Genomic DNA, 14,290 nt, shown 5'->3' on the forward strand with positions numbered 1-14,290 from the left:
GGTTATACGAGGAGGCACAGAAAACAACATTACAGACTAATTCAGAGATTACAACTGAGCTTGTACCTGAACTGCACTTCCTTGTGGTGGAATAAGAGAGCTGTTATCAGCTTTTCAAAATAAACTGTAATCATTTGATTAGGTGCTTCCTTCGTTTGTTTTATATTTCCTTTCTGCTTTCTTTCGTACTCATGTGAACTACTTTCCTGTAGGCACGTGCCCAAACCTAAGTTTTCCATGGCCATCCACAGCTTTCCTCTTTGTGTGATTCCTTTCGAAGGGCATTTGCCATATTTCAAACTCGTCTTATTCACCAAAGATGGTCTGGAAACGTTATTTCCAAAGTAGTCGTTTTCGTTTTGCTCTTTCGATCACCCCATGGCACTCTTCCTATACACAGCACACTAATTGTAAAACGTGCTTTATTATTTTTCATTTCATTTGCGTTGCCCATTTTACCAAGCCTTTCAACCTTGTTGTTCTTTTTTCCATCACTGTATCTGTTTTGGTCATGATTCCTGCTAAAGAAATGACATTTGCAGGTGTGGTACCAAGTCACATGTGTGTGGCGTTCTATTGGCTAAGACAGTGCAAACACAGCATGTGCCGGTGGGAAATACAGAGCAGATGGGAGAGTTATGAGAAGCAGGTGGGTCCAATTACTGTAAAAGGAACCATGTGTTTTCATGAAACAAACATGTTCTCTGCCTTCTCTCTAATTGCTTGAAACAGACATCGATTTGGTTACATAACCGACATTTTGCCAGAGATGTTCCAGGCCTTCATTGTTGAGCACAATAGCTGCTGGTTACTCGATGCTTGGTTTATTTCTATGGAATCGATTCATTTGAAGTTCTGTGTAATATTTCACCTAATGATAAAGAATCTGTTTTATTTATATAGTGAGTATATTGTGTACCCTTAATAACTCAGCAACATTTTCAGTAAGATCGCAATTACACCTATCACTGAAGAGCTCACACTATTGTTGCCTGAAGTTACCTCACCTAAAATTCAGCCAATCACATTCCTAAGCAGAAAATTCACCACTAAGGCTTTCATCACTAAGGCCTCCCTGCCTGTGCGCGAGATCTCCCGCTGGCATTATTTGCTTCAATTCCTGCCTCACCCCCTCTCCACACACGCATACACGCGCATGCACAATTCACTGCCACTGTAATGTACTCAACATGGCTAGTTCACATGAAAGGTGATAAAGTCCTGTCTTTCTCTACTCACTCAATTGTGACAGACATACCACTTCTCTTGTGGTAGAAGAAGATGTCTAATCTTTCAGATATGGTAGGTGAAGCAACTATACTACATAATCAGGAAGGGCGTTAGCTATGCATAGGTCCTGGGTTGTGGAGGGCATTGATAAGTAGTAAAAATGCATCATCTCATGTACTCCAGGATGATGAATTGGACCGCAGGAAAAGGATGGACGCAGTTGTTAGAAGACTGGGGAACAAAGAATGGGAAGCTCTTCTGTTGTAGAAAAATCCCATGGTAGCTTAGAGTCTCCAGAGAGAATATGAGAATTGATTAGTATTAAATGGAAATTGGAAAATCTCGACTTGGATGCAACCAGACACAGATGCGAAGACGGACAGGTGGCAAATGAGGGACATTGTAGAGGGTATTGCACTGCATATTATGTTATGATTTTTATTTTTTTATCAATGTTTTGTACAGCACCGGTTTGTGTTTTGAGCATAGTGTAAATTGGGGAAATCTACGTAATAATTAGTGGGGTTAAGGAAAGTGTAGGGACATGATAACGCAAACCACACACCAGCATAATAGTAAGACTATCGTGATTCGCAAAATACACATTTAAATCTACAACAGCAGTACTACTGACAAAACAGGCTCAACTGTAGTCCAACCCAGCCTCAGGGCAGGTCAAACACAAGACTTGACCAACAATGGTACTGCAATATGTCATCATGGAAATCAATGTAGGCATGTCATAGCTCTAACATTTATAAAAATATATAAAATTACATTAAATTAACTTAAACAACGGTCCGCCCGAGCTCGCTAACTACGGACCTCTCATCACACACCATGCTGATCACATGACAGTTTACTCACTCCCGCCCCGCTATTATTCCACAGTTACGCATATGCCTATTGTTGTTTACTCATCGGTCATGTTCCCCGACCAAACCTTATATTGCCATAGACAGCGACGTTCCACATGCGGTGACACTGTATGGGACAACGAGAGCGTTAAGGCATGATGCACTCCCGACGAGACATCTACAGGTCCTCCCCTGTATACACACACTGCGCACCATGGTGAAAGACGCTCCCCCCCCCTTTTCTCCCTGACGCTGAAGGATTAACCATGGGAACAAACTTGCGCCACTGCTGTGTGCACTCTCATGACTACTGCTGAGAGATGCCACGGATGTTGGACTGACGAATATCCCAGCCCTGTCTGTACTGGCCAGGCACTGCCGTCACCAGCGATGCGAATTCATTTCCTCGCGTTAGTGAGCTATACTACTACTCACCGCTCACTTCATAGCGACCCTGCACGTATGGCACCCTCGATCCCTCGGCAATGTATCCACACCATGCCCAGTACTTACGTCTGTCACTACACACACGTTGTGGATATAGATTGCTGTACGAATGTTACAAGCGTCATGGGCGCGCTGACGAGCCAACAAGACTTATTACAGAAAATGGGAAAATGTATGGACCTAATTATCTGTTGTGCCAAATGCTATACTATGTCCGCATATTCTCCTTACACTACGCCGCCGGACCCCCGGGTTGTCGGCTGAATGGCTGTGTCATCTTACTCAACACTCCCTGTTTAACAATCATTGCGTCCGGCCCTCTGGGTTGTAGGCTAAATGCTGTGTGAATGCGTGATGGACTGTCTAGAACGATAAAGGCCTTTAAAAAAAATATATTAACTTAAACAACGGTATAAAATGAACCTTATTTAAATTATGTTTCATTTATTTCTAAATATTTTTGCAAGGTACATCATTTAATAATGTGAATATTTGATTTGATTTGTGGATTTCTAAAGAGCATTGCTGCCCAGAAGCTTCCCTGTGGTGACAATAGGAGCCGTGATCAAGAGAGGAGACAACTAGTGGTTTTCAGGAAACAGCCAAATCTTCAGTCCCTTTCTAAAAGCCAGCTCATTTTGTTGACATCTTAATTCCAGAGGCAGGTCTTTCCACATCTTAGGAACAAAATGTGAGAAGAATCTTCCTCCACATCTGGATCTTTTTATTCTGGCGGTGTGAAGGAAATGGGCGCGGGAGGGCCTCAGTAGCCTAGTCGGGGTATGAGCAGTGATCATGAGTGTAAGTTTTTCTGGACCTTTATTGTTGACTGCCCTTTGAGCAATGCAGAGGGCTTTGAACTTTGCCCTTGCGATGACTGGGAGCCAATGTCGTTGTTTCAAGAGTTCTCTCACTGATTGGAGTTTAAGTAGGAGCCTGGCTGCCGCATTCTGTACTGTTTGAAGACGCTTAATCACATACTTAGGCGAGCCCAAGTAGAGAGAGTTTCCGTAGTCCAAACGGGCAACGATCAGAGACTGCATAACAGATTTCTTGAGCTACTCTGGAATAAGATCCAGCATCTTCCTCAGCATTCTCAGAAGTCCAAAACAGATCCCGGACAATTTGTATGCCTGTTGGTTCATTGAGAGGGAATTATCTAACCAGATGCCTAGATTTTTTATCACCTATGTAGAGACTGGTGGAGGACCAATACAGGCTGGCCAGTTGTTCAATGGCCTCGGAATGTCCCTCTTACCTAGGATCATGAGTTCTGTCTTTTCGCCATTCAATTTTAAGTAACTATCTGTCATCCAACGGGCCAGTTGGTCGAGGCACGGACCCAATTGAATGTTACCCTGGTTATGATCTTGGGGCAGGGAGACAATCAGCTGTGTATCGTCAGCATACGATACACCCAGGATACCAAATTCCTGCATGGCAAGCTGTCTCACATAGACATTAAATAACATGGGGCTAAGGGCGAAGCCCTGTAGTACTCTAAAGTTTATGGGCAGGCAGTCCGAGAGACAATCCTGTTCCATAACTTGGAGAGACAGCTTGTCCAAGAAGGAGCATAGCCATTCTAATGCTATATCCTGAATGCCTATTTTCCTCAATCTGTTTTTAAGTATGGCATGATTAATGGTGTCAAACGCTGCACAGAGATCAAGCTGGATGATTGTGGCTGACCCTCCGTTGTCTAGAATAGCTTTGAGTTCCTCGGTAACTACAAGGAGCGCGGCTTCTGTACTATGTAATTTACGGAAACCCATCTGCAGGGGATGGAGTAACTTGTTCTCCTCCAGATAGTTAGTAAGCGTCTGGTTGACATGCCTTTCGAGAATTTTGCCAAGGAGAGGGGGAAGCGATATAAGCCGTAGATTGCCAAACACATCGGGATCCAAGTGAGCTTTTTTAACGATCGGTTTTATTATGGCATTCTTCCAGGCTGGGGGAACCGACCCTGACTAAAGCGATTTATTAAGAATCTTCACTAGAGGAGGAAGAATGACGTCAGTCACTCTAAGAATGGCATGCGGCGGGCGGAGTCTATCAGGGAGCCTGATTTAATAGCCTTAAGCAGCTTTAGGGTAGTTTTTTCCGCAAGCCTCGGAAAGTGTGTCAGACTCGAGGTACATGTTTGAGCGGGGTCCACATCTGTATCTTCTCGAGCTGGGTTGGTGGCGGTTTGAAAGAGACCCTAGATATCTGTCACTTTCTTGTGAAAAAAGGAGGCTATTAGGTTGCACCTGTTAGTTGTGACCTTCAGGGAGCCTTTATTTGCTTGGTGGGTAGTCAGATTTTTGACTACTTTAAAGAGTTCCTTCGGGGAGTTAAGAGCCTGGCTGACTTTCTCTTCAAAATATTTGGCTTGTGCCACTTTTAACTCTTTATTAGAGATTCTGATAGAGATTTTATAATTGATTTCTTTTTCAGGATTGAAGTCCTTTCTCCAATCCCTTTCCAGTCTCTTGCAGTACTTCTTCAATGATAGCAGGTGTTTATTGAACCTTGGGACTTTCCTGGATTGGGGGGTTTGTATAGACTTTTTTTTTAGAGGAGCACAAATCTCTATGGAATTATTGATCCAATTTTCCCATTGGTCAAAATCCTCCTCAGGGCTACTGTTCAGGTTAGGTAGGGCGCCTTTAAAGGTATCTGACCATGAGTCTGAGTTAATCCTGGCCGAATAGCTAATAGGGATAGATTTGGCCTTGACTGCATAACTGGTTTGGGGCACCCAAATCTGATTAAGCTATGGTCAGACCCGGGCACTAGGGTAACATCTGATACCCTGACCTGGGGGTCATTTGAGAAAATTAGGTCTAAGGTGTGTCCCTTTTAGATGGGTAGGTGAAGAGACCAAATGAATAAACTGAAGGGCTTTCATGACATTGAGTAATCTTTTAGTGGAAGGGGCTACCAGTTCTTCAAAGTGAATGTTAAAATCACCCAGCAAGGTAATGGCATTTTTCACTAAAGCCAGGCTAGCTAAAGTGTCAGGCAATGCCTCTAAAAAGGTAGAGCAGGGGCCCGGCGGTCTATAAACCAGGATGCCGATTGAGTACAGGATGGAGAGAGAGGAATGTGGAACTGTGCGCTATCACATCCTGGTAGTAAAAGTGGTGTCATGATTCAGCAAAATGAATTTTTCAAAATAATAGCAATTCAACTCCCAAGTTGAGTATCTCGGTCTAACCTGTGAATGTGAAATCCTGGGGGAAGCGCAAGAACAATGTCCGGTCCTGAGCTCCCCTTGAGCCAGGTTTCAATAAGAAAAAGTACATCCAGGGAATCCTCTTCTAAAAGGTTCCTTATGTCCAAGGGGTGTGTTGGTATTGACTGGGCATTAATCTGTCCAAACTGCCATACGGAGTTTTGGTGTGTGAGAGATCGTACGTGTCCATCCTTAAAAGGAGGAATCAACAGCCCACTCATCTGACTTTTCCCTCTAACGCCACGTGGACTGGTGAGATCCAGTTGGGGTTCATTCGAGGGTGTGCCTGAGGGCCTAAGTGCAAGGAGTTGCTTCCTAGTAAATGTTTTTCGGCCTATTGCTATTGGGGCAGAATTTATGGCCCCCTGGTCCCGGTCGGGAGCGGACGGGCGCAGGCGGGATTGCCTTTGGCACGCCTGTGCGTGTGTCCGCTGCACGTCCTGTCCTGCATCTGTTTTTATGTCTATGCAGGAGTGGAAATGGACATGTCAGGGGGAGGAGCTGTGTCTCTCCGCTCTATCGGCAATGTTGTGGCGGACTGGAGAGACAACGTGAATGCAGGACAGTTGTGGGGGCGGTGACAGAAGTCAGCAATCCTCCTGCACACTCCCCGGTAAGGAATTAAGTAAAAAAGCAATCAATAAACTACAGTTTAAAAATATCTAAAAGCCGAGTAGCAGCAGAGAACAAAACCATTAAAAATACAGACTGCATGCGAGCTGTATCTTGCCTTCACCAGCACTTAACATTTTAGTAAAATATATTGGAAATTATATATGATAAATTGTAAAAACTGAAATCACAAATAAAATAATACATAACTCCCATCAAGGATGTGACACTTTCAACACAAAAACATACTGTAAGTGTTAGGGAGAGAAATGTAATTTAATTTTCTTTCAATTCATTTTAGTAAAATATAAATTTAAATAAAAATAAAAAAAAACTAATTTGGTAACATTTTACAATATGTTACGTTTTTGTGAAGGTAGCTTGCTCCTTGTTACGGTAGTAAATACAATTGAATAGATTTTTAATGTCTAAGAAAATATAATTTTTGTTACTGTAATAGTTACTGTGGTAGTCCTGGTGAAAAGGAATTAAGGAAATGCATTTTAATATTAGTAACTTTTCCTTCGATATGAGATGCTGGAGACTAATGTAGGTGTAAACCTAAATATGGAAATAATGAATTCAGTCCATAAGGATATTTACTCCTAGGTGTTAGTGTAGATTTGCATGTGATTTCAAATGCAAGTTGACCTTTGTGAATATGGTTCACATAATATTTTTTTATATATAATGACCCTGCAGCTGCTCATATAATATAGAATATCACATATTTCTGTTTGCATATTCGTGTGGAAATTAAATAAAATTATTCATATTTATGTGAAATAAATTTTTAGCGCTTCATGAAAATATTATGCCCGTGATGCATTGTGTGTCCAAATAATCGAGAAAACAGAAATCCACGTTGCATAAGGGTGCAGACATATTGTTTACTCCAGTCTTCTCCTGCTTCACTATGCCTCATGTTCATAGCTCCCTAGACCCCATCCACCTCCATCCACCCCATTTGGGTCCACCTCTCTGCTTTTTTAAATTTTATTTTAACTTTTTGTTATTTTTTTGACTGCCCTCTGTGTTTATTTTTAATATCTTGCTTGCCAGCTTTAATTCATGTATTTGTTTGCCCATTCCTTTGAAGCAGAGACTAAGTTTATGTACAGTACTGCTGATAGAAAAAGTAAATGTATTCCTGTGAGTGTCACCTGAGGTGTCCCACATTCACGGCAGACAGGACTCATTCCAGAGTTGTAACACCTTGGTGCCACTCAGATAAATAAACACCCTTTTTTCACCATTCACAGTCATTGTTGATAAGGCATGGGGAAAATGTAAGTGTATATATATATATATAAATATATATGATTGACATGTACAGACCCATGTTCATAGTTTTTTCATATGAATCAGCTAATTAGTATTTATGAAAACAGGATAAATTTAGATCAATATATTTTTATATGACAAGAAAAATCTCTTTTTTTTTATAAATTATTCATATGAATTGGCTGGTTTTAACACATTTCTTAATATGTACAAATCTTTTAGATATATGTATATATATATTTATATGTATACTGTAAAGCAGTCTAAGTGGGAGTCTCCATGCATTCAAGCATCAATTTTGACCTGTAACAACAATAATCATTACAAAAGACATTTAGTACAGGAATATAAGTATTGCACTTTTGCTTTAATTCACTGTTTTGCACCAGCACTTTAAGGTATAAGTCACATGGCATAAGCGTTATATATATATGTATATAAAAAACATTAGGATTTCTTTCTACTTTTTCTGTATCCATTTTTTAAGTAGGGAGTGATTACGGCTCACTCCAGAATAGTGGGCATGTCAGTCTGGCAGGGAGGGTGTAAGACTGGAGGATTGGGAGGGTGGTGGAGTAGGTGGATTGAGTGTCAGTGATTCTTACTGCCCATGGTGAGCTAGGTATGCTTATGCTCACATATGGATTGTCAGAAGGATACTCTGATATTCTGGGTGTTGGCACTTCCTCACTAGTGTTATTCTGTCACCAGTACAGTTTCTATATCTGTGAGGCGCAGTACATGAAGAGAGACGGACTTCCCCCATAGCTTTCAGAGTAAGAAGATAGCAAAAATGTATGAATCCAGTGGATGAGCAAAATCAGTTATAGGGAACACTGTGTAGAACAACAAACTATTTTATTTTTAGGCTGGAGATGACGGGAGGAAATGATTGGATAATCAGGCAGTCTATTGTTTGCCTCTGAAGTACAATTTTGCAGGGAATGCTACAACGTACTAATCAGTGTATTCTATATCTTTTCTCCCTTTCAAGAGAACCAAGAAGGGCAAGATGACCATCATACCCTAAGACGATGACAATGCAACCGCCTCCACACCAACCATTCCTGCTGGTAAATCATATTTATTATTTTTTACTTTCAACCTTTTGTATTTTACCATTGTTTCCAAATTCCCCTTATTACTATAGAGTCTACATTAAACCTGCATACCTCCTTGTGTTTTTTCATTCCCTCTATTTTTGTCACTGTGACCGGAACCTTTCCCTCACCCCTCTAAACATATCTTGTGGTGAAGTACAATTGTTGGCGAAGTGAGCCGAAACCCAAGCTCTCAAAATGTAGGTTGAAGGGAAGCTTTATTGAGCAAGCAATCAATACTACAGGAACATAGATGGTCATGGAACCTAACAGCCTATTGTACGCTGCTCACCCCGGGCCTAACTTTCAGAATACTGACTCTGTGGAATCCCTAGAGCTTGGCAGGAAATTGGTACCATTTACATTCCCTTCTCCACTTTACTTTGTGTTTTTCTGATCCTTTCCTAGCAGTTATCAATTTTTTGTTGCAACACTGAATTGTTGACTACTTGATTTTTTATATGTCAAGTAAACCGTTCAAAGTGATATATTTAATAACTATAACTTCACATTTGTTAGGTATTGTAGTTAAACTTGTGCAAAATACTTTGGTCGTAACTGTTATTCTAAATATATGCGTTATGTGTTTTGTCTAGGTTCTGAACTACTTCTGAGTTCTTCTGAGGGAGGATGCTGTGATGAGTGGAAAGTAAGTTTCTGGTCTCAATGACAATTACTGCATTTGTGAAGGTATTCCTTCCTTGTTGCTAAACCCGGATATCAATAATTGTATAAACTATTCAGCCTCCTTTGTTTCTGTCTCCACCTTTCTATCAAAGTAGAGTAAATGGTAAAAGAAAAGGTGTGTTTCCCAATGCCCATTCGTACCTACCATCTCCTCCATTCTATTCCAGACAACTCAAAGTTACAGTCCAATCTTGGCACTTCCACATTTCTCCAGTACTGTGTAAGCGTCAAATTTTCATGGCATCCATTACTGCTCCACTTTCTACCTTCCAATAACTATATACACAAGTCTACTACATATGACCCAACCTGTCCATAGACAACCCTAAACCTAGCAGAGCCCAGCTGTTAGAAATTACTTGGCTCAACACTTACTTGCTCCTTAGCACAAGCTTAAAATATCTACTGTATATTTAATGTATATGGGGTGGAGCGTGTAGTGTGGGACTCAGCCTAGACTTATGCGGGACTCAAGAGAGAGTACATTGAGACCTGGGAATTTATGACATGCCATTATTTGTCCAAAAAAGACATGCTTTGCCACCAGGCTTGCTTCATTCATTTTGCAAGATGTAAAAGTCAAATATATTCAGTATCATAGAAGAAAATGGAGAGAGCACCAAGAATGAAGTCCCACTCTGTTAGATATAGTCATTTTAGTATATTTTATTCTTCTTCGTATAACAGATGACAGGACAACAGCCAATGTGTTTCGTTCCTTTTAAAGGAACTTCATCAGGGCAAAACATTGTAAGAGAAAGAACCCAAATGTATAAAAAATAGTAGATGGTTCCACAATAAGTGTAAAGTAATGGTAAACTCCGGCCAAGGTAATCGAAATATTGTAAACGAGAGGATCCAAACATTTAAAAATAGTTGTGGATAGTCCCACAGTGCTGATGAAGTAAAAGTAGACTCCAGCCAAATTAATCTTACTTCCCTCCTTTCCTTGAACTCCTGCCCAAGCGCTTTGTCAGGGTTGCCATTTGTTCTGGCTCCAATCCGGGTTGACCCACTCACAAGCCGCCACAGGGAATTGTGGTAGGAATTATAGACTCCGACCCCGGTCAAGTCTAGGGAGCTAGTTCCAGCTCCACAATAACCCACAACAACTCACCGCAATCAACTCTGCTATAATTCCTACCACACTTCCCTGAGACGGCGCGTGAGTGGGTCAACCGGATTGTATATCTGTTGCCCTTTTCCTACTCTATGTAATTAATGACCATTAATGGAGTCTGTCAACACACACACTCCATTACTTCCTCTTCCTAGTACTTCTTTTATTAGGTGAGTAGGAATAGTGAAGTTTGCTACCTACCCAACCAAACCATATCTTAATGCAGGATTTCCCAAAAGTCCTTCTTAATGCTAGTAGTGGGTGGCCCAGCTAACAGGGAAGATATCTCAGAAAAAACAAGGTTCTTATGTTTATGAATGATCCTGGTGAATAAGCCACAATATTCTCATTCTGCATCACAAACAACTAGACTAAAATAAAATGCAGAATGAGTGGAAAGTCCAAGACAGGGACCATCATGGTAAAATAACATCTAGCAACATGGTGTAGATTTATTTACTTAAGTAAGCATAATGATATCTTCAGTTCAAAGGACTCTCGAAAAGCTTACCTCAGAAAAACCCATTACACTTAGATTGTGCATAAAACCAAGGGCCTGCTTCACAAAGGTAAACTCATGCTATTGTATAAGTTTACATTGTTTTTGGTATTCACAACTACGAGTTTAACTTTGCTAATAGTAGTTTTATGACACTGGAGCCTCCGCTCTCGTGGTAGAGAATCCACATATAAAAAGATAGGTCTGTTCATAATTTGAGTGGTCTCGGCAGAAACTAGAGCTGATTGAGTTATGAAAAGGATAATCAAGTTAATGAGAAACTCAGGGGGGTCATCTGGGGGACACTAGTGAAGTCAGACCAACTGACCTCATCCAATGTGTGTCTTCAAGAGGACTATACTTTTTTGGTATAAAGTGTTGTTCATTTTGATGATAGTCATTCTGTCTAAAGAGACTAGTTCATCTGACTGTGACAATTGCTCCAGCTGCACTCAACACATGCTCTAAAGATACGTTGGCAACTGAACATGCAAGATATTTCATTGCTAGCCCACTGAGATCTGGCCACTGTTCCTTCTCTCCATGCCAATTCAACAATGGGCCTTGATTCCTTTACATCTCTGTTTCGTTATCCAGATAGTGATGGACCATCTTCTCATCTGTCATTGGTACTGCCACTTGCTGTGCCTGTATGGTCTGATTTAACTCCTGCCATAATGAATCCAATCCTTTGCAGAGTGTTGGCAGTGCGCATGTAGTTGTTGTTGCTGTGGGTTTAGTAGTAAAATTATTAATTATTACTATTATAAGTAATTATTATCATGAGTTAGTAAAATAACGTCAGTGAGAGAGGCACCTGTTGATGGTGCTGTTTGCTTCTTCAGAGATTGAGAGTCAACAGCACCTCCCTTTCTGGATGTTGAAGGCTACACCTAAGGTTTGCCCTCGTCTCGAATTTGCAGTTATTCTTTTAGCTCACCTGCCTTCCTGATAATCCAATTCTGAGGGAGGAATGGAGCACTTCTTTGTAGCACAGAACCAGTATTGTAGCACAGATGTACTCCTTGAAGCCTTTGATTTTTGCTTAAGTGAATGATTAAGCATTGACTATAGCAACTATTTCTTCATTGACATCGCTTAATGTGTGTTCAATCGTTTGAAATGTTCCTGCAGCAGATGCAACAACAGGATCTCTTGGCTCTTTGTTATCTCCTCCTTGCTGACTTCCAATGTCACAATCTCAAAAGGAAGTTGAATTTGAATCAGGAACTCCATTAGCTTCCATTTAGCACAGTGAGCATGGGACCCATGCCTGAGCATATCATTGCCTTCTAGGGTGTCACATCAAACACACACACACGCACGCACACACACACACAGCGGCACATACACTGGCAACACAAAATGGCCAAAGAAGGAGTCATAGAAACAAAGACAAATGACAGCCCATGATGAATACACATAGTGGCTGCACAAAACGGGCCACTGCTGCATGGCCAGCAAAGCAGAAGACATGGAGAATAAAGTCCTATGTGGTTCTATCTTGCATGAAGCACCTCCCAAGATCCCCAAAAAACAAAACATCTTGTAGCACTGCACTGAAAGTACTGCACAAGTATATACTATTCACTAGACAGATGGGACTGCCCTTTACCCACCACCAGTGAATGAGCAATGTCAGAAAAGAAAATTAAACACATGAAAATATGTCCCTACCACAAACAGCCAAAGCAACATCGATTACCCCTCCAAAATACTTTTAAAATGTTCAAACAAAAAAGTTAAAAACAATATCAACCATATCACACATACAAATAAGGAGAGGAAAATGGTGTGAAAGCACATGGAAAAGAAGGTAGTTGAGAACAAAGGAACATGCTACATGGGCCTGGACTCCAATATCCACCCTGGCCAAAGCCATAAACAGTCACATGCAAACAAAAAAATAGCCTACATTTTGCATTTAATGGAAGACAATTCACAAGCCCGTAAAACCTTTTTTTTTAAAACCAAGCACAGCAGCAGGGAGAATACGAAAAATACAATAAAATATGAACCCAAGGTCTAGTGCATGAAAGGCCCCAAACAGTAAGATACCAACATAGTAAAATGACTAACACATCTAAGGAATTTTTATAAGAAAACACAAGGAAAATTAGAAAATTTATATTATAACCTTAGGCCTAGACCTTCTTAAAAATGAGCACATATTATCCGTTAAGAAAACCTAATACCAGGATAGGCAACATTAAGAAAATTAATTTTAGATAAAAATGAGATTATTACATTTTTAATTAAAACAAATATTATGCATATTTTCCTAACTTCTATTCTCTTAGCACTACCACAGTAATAAGGTGCAACATACCTGCACTAAAACTTATTGTGAACCATTCCTTCTTGTTGAAGCTGTGGTGCTCTATTTATTGGAAGCTACAGATTAACATTCAAGTTGGACAGAAGTAAAGGATCTGTTATTGATTTTTTTAAAGGGGTGTGTTTGGAAAAGGGGGATCCACAGGAAGACAAATTGTCTAGTTTAAGTTGGTAGAGATGCTAGAATTCCATATATCACAAATGCACAGCATTGTTTTATCAGCAGAAGAATCTGAGAAGATGAGAAAGTGAACAGGATGGTGATAGAATGAGTGCAATAAGCTGTGGTGAATGCTTTTCCAGACTTATGTGTTCATTTAGTACAATGGCTTGGGGCTACACTGTTGCTGCAATGTTTGGTATTGCGGTAGAAGACAACACCAGTTTGGTGCTTCAGTGAAAAGGAAAATGTAAAATTGTTTGGTGGTAGAGAACGGCTCAATCAGAAAAGTACTTGCATGAAATCTGGATATATTGTGCTAGGTATGATGGAGAACAAAATGTCACCACATGTAAGCAGACATTGATAAAGTGTTGAACTGCAGTCTAAGCAAGATTTGGTGATACTCGGTATAGAGAAACATAATGTAAGTGAAAGAAGTGTGGAATTAAGTGGATCAAGAAATAGTAGTACAGGGACTGTACACAGATGTTACTGAGGATGTCTGCACAGCTGGCCCAATTGGACAATATCTGGGCTTAGTTTTGAGCTCAGTGTTCACAGCTTTCATTTGTACTCCCTGAACTGCTCACCCTAGGTATAAGGTGCAGGATATGACTGTTAAACTCTGACTGGGCACATTCAAACCTGGTCTTTAAATCAGTGCGCAGACAAACTCTCTTCACAAATATTAATGCATTCCTAAGTATCATAAATAGTGAGGTTGTGCTCTCGTA

Source organism: Lissotriton helveticus, chromosome 10, assembly GCF_964261635.1.
Source record: "Lissotriton helveticus chromosome 10, aLisHel1.1, whole genome shotgun sequence".
NCBI lineage: Eukaryota > Metazoa > Chordata > Amphibia > Caudata > Salamandridae > Lissotriton > Lissotriton helveticus.